The sequence below is a fragment of the Saccopteryx bilineata genome, chromosome 5, assembly GCF_036850765.1.
Source record: "Saccopteryx bilineata isolate mSacBil1 chromosome 5, mSacBil1_pri_phased_curated, whole genome shotgun sequence".
Taxonomy (NCBI): domain Eukaryota; kingdom Metazoa; phylum Chordata; class Mammalia; order Chiroptera; family Emballonuridae; genus Saccopteryx; species Saccopteryx bilineata.
Genome location: NC_089494.1, coordinates 5,901,340 through 5,914,597, shown reverse-complemented (window position 1 = coordinate 5,914,597; position 13,258 = coordinate 5,901,340). Strand labels below are relative to the sequence as shown.

At 49.8% G+C, this 13,258-nt stretch overlaps 1 protein-coding gene across 6 annotated transcripts in view; it reads left to right on the top strand.

The window, feature by feature from the left end:
• DGKD (diacylglycerol kinase delta) overlaps window positions 1-13,258 on the top strand; it is a 123,783-nt gene that overhangs the window by 62,134 nt on the left and 48,391 nt on the right. The window contains exon 1 of one of the 6 annotated variants that reach the window (XM_066281073.1): window positions 8,962-9,082. The exons of the other annotated variants lie outside the window; for them this stretch is intronic. The gene's annotated coding sequence lies outside the window, so the exon portion shown is untranslated. Of the gene's footprint in view, window positions 1-8,961; window positions 9,083-13,258 lie in introns of those variants that run through there. 6 annotated transcript variants of the gene reach the window in all.

Genomic DNA, 13,258 nt, shown 5'->3' with positions numbered 1-13,258 from the left:
TGTAAACAGTAACATTTCTTTTATAACTTAGTTGAGGCATAATTTCTGTACAGTGAACTGCACTACTAAAAGTGTACAGCTTTATGAGCGTATATATGTGTGCTCATGCATGCATGTGCACGCACACACACACACACACACACACACACACATACATACTACCGATGGAAACTGTCACCACAGTCAGGATAACAGTTCAGTCCTCTGAAAGTTTCCTTGTCCTCTATCCCCTCTCTACACCCCCTGCCCCTGAGGCAAACATTTCTATTTTTATAGATTATTTGCAGTTTTTAAGAATTCTGTGTAAATTGAATGATGATAGTATATCCTTTTTCTCCCCCCGCCACAATTTGTTGACTCGTTTTGCACAATAGGTTGATCCATTTGAGCTTTAGGTCTATTGTAGATAAAACTGCCACGAACATCTTTGTGTGCATGTATGTTTTCATTTCCCTTGGGTAAATACCTAGTAGCAGAATTGCTGGGTCATGGTCGGTGTACATTTAACTTTTTAAGAAACTGCTCTACTGTTTTCCAGAGTGCTTTGAACTTGACATGCCCACCAGCGGGCATAAGAGTTCCTGTTGCTCCTCCTCCTCACCAGCACTTGGTGTGGCCAGTCTTTTTACAATGTTTTACGTGTCCTGATAGAGATGTAGTGGCTTATTTATTTATTTATTTTTACAGAGACAGAGTCAGAGAGAGGGATAGACAGGGACAGACAGACAGGAATGGAGAGAGATGAGAAGCATCAATCATTAGTTTTTCATTATGCATTGCGACACCTTAGTTCATTGATTGCTTTCTCATATGTGTCTTGACCGTGGGCCTTTAGCAGACCGAGTAACCCCTTGCTCAAGCCAGCGACCTTGGGTTCAAGCTGGTGGGCTTTTCCTCAAACCAGATGAGCCCGCGCTCAAGCTGGCGACCTCGGGGTCTTGAACCCAGGTCCTCTGCATCCCAGTCTGACGCTCTATCCACTGCGCCACCGCCTGGTCAGGCCAGTCTTTCTTTTTGATGAAATTGAATTTATCAATTTTTTTTTTTTTGTATTTTTCTGAAGCTGGAAACGGGGAGAGACAGTCAGACAGACTCCCGCATGCACCCAACCGGGATCCACCCGGCACGCCCACCAGGGGCGATGCTCTGCCCCTCCGGGGCGTCGCTCTGCCGCGACCAGAGCCACTCTAGCGCTTGGGACAGAGGCCAAGGAGCCATCCCCAGCGCCCGGGCCATCTTTGCTCCAACGAAGCCTCGGCTGCGGGAGGGGAAGAGAGAGACAGAGAGGAAGGAGGGGTGGGGGTGGAGAAGCAAATGGGCGCTTCTCCTATGTGCCCTGGCCGGGAATCGAACCCGGGTCCCCTGCACACCAGGCCGACACTCCACCGCTGAGCCAACCGGCCAGGGCCAAATTTATCAATTTTTTAATTTATGTTTTTAAAAAATTTTAAATTAAAAATATTTTAAAATTTTGTTTTTAGAGAGAGAGGGGAAGAGGAAAGAGAAAGAGAAGGATGTTGGTTTGTCTGTTTTCTTGGTTACTGTATCTTTACCGTAAGTGTTGAAGTCACACAGGGCAAGGCATCTTTTTTCTTTCTTTTTACTATCTCTCTCTTTTTTAAACTTTATTCTGCTTTCTTAAACTTACTTTGGTTATTCTAAGTCCTTTGCATTTTCATATGACTTTTAAAATTAACTTGTCAAATTCTACAAAACAAAACAAAACAGGCCTCTTAGAATCTCAATTGAGATGGCATTGAATCTATAAATCAGCTTGTGGAGAATCGGTATCTAGTAGCTGGGTTTTCCCATGAATGTGACCTGTGATAATATCTCTTTATTTATTTAGCTCTTTTTAAATTTCTCTCAGCAAATTTTGTAATTTTCAGTGGAGACATCTTCAACCCTTTGAGTAGTATGAATGTTCATGTACGTCCTCACTCAAAGGGTTAACGAAAAACTCCCTACTCAAAATGTTAATGTCTTCTGTTAAATTTATTCCTATGTATTTTTTTTTGTTTCTATTAAGTGAAATTGAAAAAAATATTTTTCAGATGTTTATTGCAAACATGTAAGAATAGAATGGATTTTGTGACTTTGGAAAATAACTTATTAGTTCTAGTAGTTGTTTTGTAGATTCTCCAGAAATTTCTATATAGACAGCATAGCATTTGCAAGTGGGGCCAGCCTTATTTCTTTCTGCCCAAAGCCTTTCATCTCTTTCCATGCTCGCTGTTAGGACTGCAGCACAGCGGAGGGAAGCAGCAGTGCAAGCAGGGAGCCCTCCTGTCTTCCGTCTTCAGGGGGGACAGTTCTGCTTTTTTGTGTTATGATGTCGGTTGTAGGCCTGTTATAGGTACTATTTTATCAGCTTGAGGATTTTCATTATGAAAGTATGTTGAATTTTGTGAAATACCTTTTGCATATATTAAAGTGATCATGTTTATTTTTATTTTTTTTAAAGGGCAAATTAAATTGTGGGGATTTTTTGTTTTGTTTTGTTTTGTTTTTGAGATAGAGAAAGACAGAGGTAGGGAGAGAGATGAGAAGTAGCAACTCATAGTAGCATCACTTTAGGTATTCATTGATTGCTTCTTATATGTGCCTTGGCCAGGGATCTCAAGCTGAGCCAGTGACCCCTTGCTTAAGCCAGCAACTTTTGGGCTCAAGCCAGTGACCTTAGAATCATTTTTTGATGATCCTGGGCTCATGCCAGTGACCTGGGGTTTCAAACCTGGGACCTCAGCATCCAGTTTGACACTCTATCCATTGCGCCACCATTGGTCAGGCCAAATTGCTTGATTTTCTTTCCCTCCCTCCCCTCCCTCCGTCCCTCCCTCCCTCCGTCCCTCCCTCCCCTCCTTCCTTCCTTCTTTCCTTTATTTCTCTCTCACTCTCTCTCTTGCTCTCTTTCTTTCTTTTTTTGGAGAAAGAGGGTGCAGCCTTCATGAGAGAAGGCTACCTGACTCTCCGTACCCCTGTGCCCAGAGTAGGCATTCTGTAAACACTTGCTGGGTTAATTGGTTTGATGCTGCTGTGTCTCTATCCCTTGGCATCATCTTGGGAAGCTTTTCTTTTTTCTACATCCACATGGGACTGTCATCACTCCTGAGTCAGGCCAGCTGGCCTTGGCTGACCGACGCACTGGCCTCCCCTCTGGCTGTTCAAATGTCGGGTTATTTGTCCACAGCTCTGGGGGCCAGACCCTCTGGGGCAGGGCTTGCCAAGAGAAAAAAAAATTATAACCTTTTTCTGTTTCAGTTGGGTTTTTTTTTTTTTTTGTATTTTTCTGAAGTTGGAAACGGGGAGGCAGTCCGACTCCCGCATGCGCCCGACGGGATCCACCCGTCATGCCCACCAGGGGGCGATGCTTTGCCCATCTGGGGCGTTGCTCTATTGCAACCAGGGCCATTCTAGTGCCTGAGGCATAGGCCATGGAGCCATCCTCAGTGCCCGGGCCAACTTTGCTCCAATGGAGCCTCGGCTGTGGGAGGGGAAGAGAGAGACAGAGAGGAAGGAGAGGGGGAGGGGTGGAGAAGCAGATGGGCGCTTCTCCTGTGTGCCCTGGCCTGTTTCAGTTTTTTTTAAATGTTAAATCCTGTGGTTGGGAATGTCTTCTTTTCATCTTTGAAATATACTTCACATAGCAGAGAAATATAGGAAGCATGGTCAGAGGGAAGGAGTGAACTGTGTGAAGCTTGGAAGGGGGTCATAGATGAGAAGGGGTTATCCCAAAGGGCGGGTGACTTTGGGTGTGACCTATTGGCCTGCCTGGAAATGTACCCTGGTAGCCCCTTTCCTGGATCATGTACAGATGACAGCCCTTGACTGAGTGCATTAGTCACCTGAGGAGTTAGAGGACAGGCTGATTTGGCATCTGTGAGAGGGCATGACTGCTGGGCCCATGTCCTCTGTTCAAATCCAAGGTCTGGATAGGGTCTAGTGCCGCCCCCTCTTGCATCTGGGGGCTGGCTCTCTGTGTGCCTGCAGCAGCTGCCGGGTGGGGTGGGCGCCCGGCCTCCCTCCTCAGAGCTGGGGGCTGAGGACAGGAGCTGTGCTCCTCACGGCCTGTCTTCTTCCTGGGCTGAGATTCCAAGGCCACAGCCTCATGTACTGATTAGTGGGCTGTGTGCACGTGCTGGCACTCACAGCTCCCCCAGACCACTGTCATTGTGTGGGCACTCCGTCCCTTGGAGAGTAAGCTCCAGGGTGCCACTCTGTACCCTGGATGTGACGAGTTGGCTGATGTCTCTGGGCCCCAGGACTGCCTCCTATACGCAGCATGGCCTAGGGGAGTGCCCGGCCTCCCTGGGCTTCCAGGTCCCAGTGTGAGCGACAGGCTTAGAGCCAATGGTCATCCAGTTACGGCACATGCACGAGTCTGTGACCTCACCTCCCGGTTCACCTGCGAAGGACCATGTGACAGCCATGAACTGTGATGAGAGCTGGCTCAGATCCAGCCATCCTTGCCTTGTCTCCTCCTACAGCTTTGCTTCACTAGCAACTGATGTGACACCTTCCCATTGTGGTGTGTGTGTGTAAATGTGACAGTAACGTGTCTGTAGACATTTTCCTTAGACTCAGTTCTGGGGAGAGGAGGTGACTGCCCCTTTTGTCCTACATGGTGGGTCGCCTGGCCCGGGTGAGGCCGTGTCTCTGCCACATGCCGCCTATGGGTTCTGTCCTGCTGGCCCTGTTCTTTGCCTGGAGCGGAGTGAGAGAGCACCCTTACGTCGGGAGCAGTGTGGCACTCTCCCAGACAGCTGAGCTGAATCGCACTCAAGTTCGCAGCGTAAGACTACACTGAAATGCTCCATGTGGAATAAGGGTGTGTTTATGGGAGTTGGGCAGAACTATTTGTTATTGTAGTGTTTTTCTCTTTGTGAGGCTTTTATTTCTGAATGGCAGTGAGAGTAAGTACACATACACAGCTTTCAGAGGTGATACGTACATGGGAAGTGTTCAATTCCATGAGTATTTATTGAGCACTCGGGTTCCTCTGGTAACCGGATGGAGCCCCCTCCTTAGTGGAGCCAGAGGGAGAGAGGAGGCCCAGGTTCAAGTTCCATCTTCTGTGCAGCCGATTGCACTTAGCTCCACACCCGGTTTTCCTAAGGTATATGCGACCAGTAATTGACACCAGAGCTTAGCTGCAGACTTGTCTAGAGGGCTGGGGAGTTTCAGGCGTGGCGGGCTATAGGGTCCCCTGGCCACAGGCAGCAGCCAAAACAGAATGTCAGCGAGTAGGTGCGGCTGCGCTCAGTAAGCCTTGTGTGAGGAGCAGGTGGCAGGCCGTAGTGTGTGCAGCCCCGACCTGGGTCCTCAGACTTGACCTGCGGGGCTGTTACTGCAGCCTTACTGTTACTCTGTCAGGTCAGGCTCCTTGGTGGTGCTGCCCATTTGAGTTTAGAGTTTTGAGTTCTTATTTTTTATTTTTTGTATTTTTCTGAAGTTGGAAATGGAGAGGCAGTCAAACTCCCGCATGCACCCGACCAGGATCCACCCGCATGCCTACCAGGGGGCAGTGCTCTGCCCATCTGGGGCGTTGCTCTGTTGCAACCAGAGCCACCCTAGCACCTGAGGCAGAGGCCATGGAGCCATCCTCAGCGCCCGGGCCAACTTTTGCTCCAGTGGAGCCTCGGCTGCGGGAGGGGAAGAGAGAGACAGAGAGGCAGGAGAGGGGGAGGGGTGGAGAAGCAGATGGGCGCTTCTCCTGTGTGCCCTGGCCGGGAATCGAACCCGGGACTCCTGCACGCCAGGCCGATGCTCTACCACTGAGCCAACCAGCCAGGGCGAGTTTTGAGTTCTTATTTAATAAAGTAAATCAAATTACTTACCTGCAGGTTGGAGAAGACTTCATTTCTGTGCCTCAGCTTGCTTTTCTGTTAGGTGATGGGGACGGTGTCTCAGTGCAGATGAGGTTTGGGACGGACGTTTAACAGAAAATACAGGTAGTACTGTTGTGGCTTAAATAAGGTATAAGTGTGCCCTTTCATAAATTCTTCGTAAACCTTGTTCTCCCCCTGGACGGTTTGTCTGCTTTCTGACTGCATAGCATGCTGCTTGGCAGCTAGTCAGTGGGCCATCAGTAAAGGCATGCATAATAAGGGTGGCCTTACCTTGGGTCACTTTGCTCTGGCTATCTTCCTGCTGAATCAGCTTGACCTTCAGTGGTCAGGAAAGTGCTTGGCTGACCTTGAGCTGCAGAGGTCGCTTATGATCCTCTCCCTCCCCTTCCTCCATACTGTTACTGTAACGTTACTGTGGGTGCACTTGGGACCATCAGACCATCCCAGGGAAAATCAGATACATTATGACTGTGGTGTTGGCTGGATTTAAGATTGCCAAAGCCTTTCTGTCCTGCTCCGTCCATCCCCAGGACCCACTGCCAGGATACTGAGTTAGATTTCATGATCACTTGGATAACATTAGTTTGAGCTATTGACTCGGAGCTCATTGTGCAGCCAAAAGCACGTCAGTGAGTCCTGTGAGCTGTGCTGTGTTTCTCTAACAAGTGCACTGCCCAGCTGCCGCCTCCAGAGCCTGGAGGAGGCCCACCCAGAGGGAGCATGGCCCTGGGCTGGGCGCCGGCAGGCTCTGCCTCGGACTTGCTCATGGTGCCTTAATCTTGGTGCATTGTGCGTGGAGCTCCAAAACTCGCTGCATCCACTCTGTTCCTCCAGGCTCCTTCCCTACCGCAGCACTTCCTCACTCCAGTGTTATTATTAGGGTCGCTGTTGTTTGTTAATGCTCGGGCACAGTGTGGCTAGGTTTTAAGTAGTCTGCCCCAGCTCATCCTTTCCCAGGAGACTTATTTTTATTGTGTCCCTTTTTTAGGATGTGTGGCTTTGCCACACTGCCTTATAGCAAAAACACTTGTAATGTTTTACCCATGCTAAGATGTTTTAAAATAAATAAATTAATTAATTTTGTTCCTGAAGTTAGAAGCGGGGAGGCAGTCAGATTCCCGCTTGCACCCGACCAGGATCCACCTGGCATGCCCACCAGGGGGCGATGCTCTGCTCCTTTGGGGCATTGCTTTGTTGTGGCCAGAGCCATTCTAGTGCCTGAGGCAGAGACCATGGAGCCAGCTTCAGCGCCTGGGCCAACTAGCTCCAAATAGCCTTGGCTTATTGAGGGGAAGAGAGAGACAGAGAAGAAGGGAGGGGGAAGGGTGGAGAAGCAGATGGGCGCTTCTCCTATATGCCCTGACTGGGAATTGAACCCGGGACTTCCATACGCCAGGCCAATGCTCTACCGCTGAGTCAACCAGCCAGGGCCACTAAGATTGTTTTTTATTTACTTGTTTATACAAATAACATATTCATTATGAATAAGTAAGTACCATAACCAAAACACACTCAAAAGGCTTATCACTGGGATCCTAAATATAAACACTATTGTGGAGACCTATGATTCTCAAACATGGTTGGGGGATATGGGGATAGAGAAGTGAGATCAGCCCGCAGAGGACTTGGGCACTCAGAGACATTTGTTGTGACAACAGGGGGTAGAGTGGGGTCAGGGGGTGGATGCTACGGGTGTGTCCAGGTAGCTGCTCAGCATCCTGCAGCGCTGTGGTGGGGTATGACAGAGAATTACTGGCTCCAGATGTCCTAGTGCCGAAGCTGAATACCCTGGTCTAGACAAATAGCTTTTTAGATGTCGTCTGTGTGGGGTCAGTGATATACGTACTAATTTGTAACCTGGTTTTTAAACTTACCACATATGAATACCAGTGTACATAAATACGCAGTCTCATTGTCCTTTTGAAAATTGGCTGTATGGTATTTCATTGTATGACCAAGTCCTAATTTATTTCACCACTCCCCACTTGGGGGAGATTTAAGTTATTTCTAGTGTTTTGCTGTTAGAAACATGCTAGATTTTGTTTGTTTGGATTCTGCCTTCTTTGTGCCCAGTTGCTGTTCCCCACCTGCTGTTGGGGAAGTGCCTTCTGGGGCACCCCTTCCGCACCTGGTGCCCTTCCTGTGGGTGGTGCCTCCCAGGGGGGGCTCTCTGCCTCCACCACCCCTGCTCAGGGCGTCTCAGACCTGTCTCTGACCACATTGCAGAGTCGAATGAAGAGCTGGTGAGATACTGAGTGGATGAATAACCCCAAATATATTTCTCATGTTTCAGTTTTAACTATTACTTTTTGCTTCATTTTACTTTTTGTTCCTTTTAAAATATCTGTCTTCTGATAAATTATACGTGATTTTAACCTCTGGCCCAGTTGGCTTTGCTCCGTGTCTGGGCGTCCTGTGTTCCTGGTGGCTGGTGTCCTCAAGAGGGCTGGGGGCGGGCGGGGCTGGGCAGAGAGGGTGCTTGGCTCTGACTGTCTGCTGTGGGCCCCGCAGGTCAGGAGCTGTGGTGGGGGTGACCCCCTTGAGACGAGGTGAGGTGTGAGTCCAGGGAGGATAGTGTCCCATCAGCAGTTCATGCCTGGCTGCTCTTTGGGGGTCAGGCAGCAGGCAGAGCAGAGTGCCTGGAGGGACCTGCGTCCTGGGGCTGCTTTTGCACAGGGATCTCCGGGAGCTGGTGTGTGTGTGTCTATTTTTGTGTTTCATATGGCGCTCCGTGAGGAAGTGCGTTGTCTACGCACATCCAGCTGTTTTGAATAGTCTGTGTGTCTCTGGGGGCTTCAAGGTAGGGTTCGTGTGTGCGCGTCCCGCGTTTTGGGGCAGCATCTGAACAGCAGGATGTGAGTAACAGGAAGTGACAGAAATTACTGAGCATGCCAGATGCTTATTCTTGGCCACCTTTCCAAGCCCTGCAGGCTGGAGCTATATTTAGGCGAGCGTTTCCAGGTTGCTGATCCTGCCCCAGCCCCGTCCCAGCCTGTCCCAGCCCCATCCCAGCCTGTCCCAGCCCTGTCCCAGCACTGCCCCTTCTCTCCTCTTTTGGTCAGTGGCTGCCCTGCATGTGACTGATTTGTTACTCTGGTGCCTCTGGTCTGCTTTTTGGTCCACAGGGTCTTGTCCCTTGATTTTAAAACTCAGTTTTTGTTTTTGCTGGTTCACTCCAATTCTGATTCATTTTGAGCAGCTGGACAATGTTCTGAAAGAGAGGAGAGCAGCAGGTAAGAGTTCCAGGTGAGGTTGGGCGACATGGGAAGCTGTGTGGGAAGGAAGTTAACCTGAAAGGATTAAAAGTCAAGTGAGTGGAAAGAAGTTAGATTATCCGTGCATCTCTAGAGGGTTGGCTTTTATCTTGTGTTTCTTACTAAAGTGGGAGGCTGGGAATTTTAAAGCCATGGGCTTGGTATGTGACTTCACCCACATGCCCGAAGCATTCTTTAGCCCCTACTTGGCCAGACGGAGAGCCTGTTGGCAGGTAAACTCTGAGACGAATCCCCACTGTCAGAGCTTTGTTACGGGAGAAATTTCACCCCAGATCCTAAAACAAGCACCGAGGAACCTGGAAGTCACTTGCCTGCCCAGGTGGAGTGCTTGCTTCTTATTTGTGCCGTTGTAGATGTGGGCGATCTTTGCCCAGTGTTGTTGGACAGAGCTTTAGGCAGGTGCTGACCCCGTGCCCCATGGGCTGCTCGGTATCTCCTAAGTCCAGTGTCTGCTGTGACTGGGCCATCTTGCTGCAGGAGTAGCTGGGGCGTCAGTCTGCTCTCATCCATCGTCGTGGTGGCTGGACCTGTCCTGGGCCTGGAGGACAGCAGTGACAGCTCCTGCTGCTGGCGGCGGTACCGGCCCGTCTCCTGCACTGCCAGAGTGACCGGGGCAGGCACTCATGGCCGTTTCAGTGATAGCTCCTGCTGCTGGCGGCAGTACCAGCCTGCCCTCCTGCACCACCAGAGTGACCGGGGCAGGCACTCATGGCCGTTTCAGTGATAGCTCCTGCTGCTGGCGGCAGTACCAGCCTGCCCTCCTGCACCACCAGAGTGACCGGGGCAGGCACTCATGGCCGTTTCAGTGACAGCTCCTGCTGCTGGTGGCAGTACCAGCCTGCCCTCCTGCACCACCAGAGTGACCGGGGCAGGCACTCATGGCCGTTTTGTGTGCTAAGAAGCTGAGGCCCGGTGGGATGAGTCATTTGCACCTAGTGGCTCTAATGTCTCAGTCTCTTGTAACTGCTGTGCGGTACTGCCCCCTCCGCCACACACCAGTAACCCTCACTGAGGCTTCCTGAGCTGGCTTGTCCTTTGAGCTGTAGGACGAGCATCTCTGCTTTGAGGATCCTCAGAAAGGAAGTTTCCAGGGCTCAGTGTTAGCTTCCATTTAGCCACACTCATGATTCAGGGAATCGGGGTTATGCCGGGATGAAAGTTACTTTGTTGGTCTCTGAAAGTTTCCTTCTGAGCGGTTCTACCAGAACCTCCCCCTTCCTCCTTTTATAAAGCACCCTCTCATTTGCACACACTCGGTGGCTCTTCAGGCTGAAGGAACATACTCCAGGGTGAGAAAGTTGAGAAGGAAATTGGGCACAGTTGTGTCTGCCGTGAAATGCTTGGCAGCCTGTGGAGCCTGCTGGAGGTGTGGCTTCGGGGCGTGGCTCCAGGGGGCGTGGCCAGTGCTGTGCTCTGCTTGGTGAGGGATGCAGGTATGAAGTCAGGTTCTAGCCCCAGAGAGTCCTCCCAGTGTACCAGCAAAATCTGCCTGAGGCATGGCTTCAGGCTGACCCCTTCCCTTCATAAGGCGAACTAGAAATGTATAATATATAGTGCAGTAAGCTGTATGTACTGTGTATGTGTATATGTACACACATATACACACATATATATATCAATATATATATATATAAATACAGTAAACTATAAATACTAGACATGTTGTGTGTGTCTCCAGCTATGGCTTGGAGATATATATATATATATATGTGTATATATATATACACATATATATATATATATTTTGCTTGGATATATCTATTTTTTCTTTTAAAGATTTTATTTATTGATTTTATGGAGGAGGTAGGAAGCAAGAAGTACCAGCTCATAGTTGCTTCACTTTAGTTGTTCGTTGGTGCTTGTCCTATGTGCCTTGACCGGGCAAGCCCGGGTTCTGAACCAGCGACCTCAGTGTTCTAGGTCAACATTTTATCCACTGTGCCATCACAGGCCAGGCTGGCTTGGATATTTTAGCATATTTTTGTGTCAAAACATTTAACATTTTAAAAATCATTAAATATTTCAGGCAATTAGAAAGTAATAATGAACAACTGGGTGCACTTCCCAGCCTGAGAAAGAGACACTGTGGTATGCCTGGAGTCCTTGGTCTTTCCTCCCTGCCCTCTGCCCTCCCTCCCAGAGGTCACCCCCATGCTGAGTTTGGTATTTAGTGTTTGTTTGCATGTTTTAAATATTTTCTTGTATATGTAGGTATAAACATCATTTAGCCAGTTTTAAACTTTTGAATAAATGGTGCAGGTTGCTTTTTTACCCAGCGTTGTGTTTCTGAGATTTATCTACATGGCTACATCCATCTAGTGGTTCAAGATTTAAAAGTATGGATTCCTGATTGCTGAATGAAATTAGAATTTCTGGGGAGTGGGGTGGTGTGTGAACCTCAGGACTTTTTATAAGTGTGGCCCGAGTTGAGGGCCACAGTGCTCAGTTGTCAGTTTTTGTGGCTTATGTATAGTGTCCTGTTGCTGACTTATGTCTTCCCAGGTTTCACCACTATAAACAGCACTGTCTTGAACACTCTTATACTTGTCTTCCTGGGCACATGGGCACACGCTTCTCTAGCATGTGTTTCTGAGGGTAGAATTGCCAGGTGTGTACATCTTCAGCTTGACAAGATATCGTCAGGTTTCTCTCCAAGACTTCAGTTCTTTTTAAACTCCCAGCAGGAGGGGTAACTTATGAATCATCTGGTGGACCAGCTGCTCTTGTCTCTTTGACATCTTGTGGTTTAGGGGTTTCTGGGTGTCTGCTGACTGTGGGTCTCCTCTCCCTGTTTTCCGTACCTTCTCCTGGTGGCCGTCCCAAAGCTCTCTGAGGAGGAGGCCCTGTGAAATCATGGTCTGTGGCCCCAACACGGATGCTGTGTCACGAGTCCGCCTTGTTCACTTGCCCGTCAGCACCCAGCATCCCTCCTCCCTCCGAGGAGGGCGGGAGCAGGGCTGGCATGCTGTGGTCGATGCCCATGTGGTCTGCGCATGTTGTGAGGTGGGAGCCGTCGTCACCCGCGGCCGGTGCTGTTGGGCCTGGCCTTCAGGACACTCTGTTGTCTCTCATTCTTTTCCCCACTCCCACTATTCTGGTGACCCTGTTGGTAATTGCTTGGGAGCACCCCTGCCACATGGACAGCGTCTGGAGTGGGAACGGCCGCTGCCACTGTCCTGCCTTATCTGGATCTCCAGGGGGCCTGTCCCGTTTGCTGCCCCCGCAGCCTTTGTTCCTTCAACATCAGACTCGCAGTCTGTCCGTCTCCTGCCCTGCAAACGCAGTCTGCCCGTTTCCTGCCCTGCGAAGGCGCTCCCTGGGTTCCTTATGTCCGTCTGCTGGACAGATACACATTCCTCGGCCTCATTCCTGTTGATGAAACCATATCTGTTACATTGAACATTTTACTGTGTCCAAACCCTTTGCTGCGACGACCTTCTCGTGCCCACTGGTGTGAGGCCACCTTGCTGCATTCCCTGTGCCGCTACCCCGATCTCTTTTCCATAGACTTGTCACAGCTGCAACTTCCCAGGGTATATCATTTACTCTTGGTTATATTATTTATTTCCGGTCTGTATCTGAGCAGGAATCAGGTCTGTTTAAATGATTTTATTTCTGAGAAGAAAGGGAGAATCTGGAGCCTGCGGGTGAGGGTTGAACGTGGGAGAGGAGGTGGAGTTGAGGATATGGCCTCCCAGGGGCGGGAGGAGTACACATGAGGACTTGTCTAGGTATGTGCGCAGGACCCCCGAGGAGTCTGTCTGGTGGGCCGTGGGGTCTGTGGGTCTGAAGCTAGGAAGGCAGCTTGCCTTGGTGGCATTTCTGGTTGCTTCCAGAGTCCACCTGCTGGGAAGAGTGCGCTCAGGCCCCCCACCGAGGAAGCGCAGTGTGGGGTGAGGCGGGGCGTGTGGTTCCCTGATGTCTCAGGCACTGTTGTTGCAGAGACAAGACCAGCCATTTCCGGGCTCTGTCCTGCACAAGCTGGGGCGCCAGGCCACGGCTGCACCATGACCCTCATGTGTGCTCTGACCCAGGCGTACGGGAAGGACTCAGGACTCGGTTTTCTGGGAGAGTGTGCCAAAGGTGTGTCGCATAATGTTTCCTTGGTAAGTCAGATGCTTTGTGAGCTTGCAC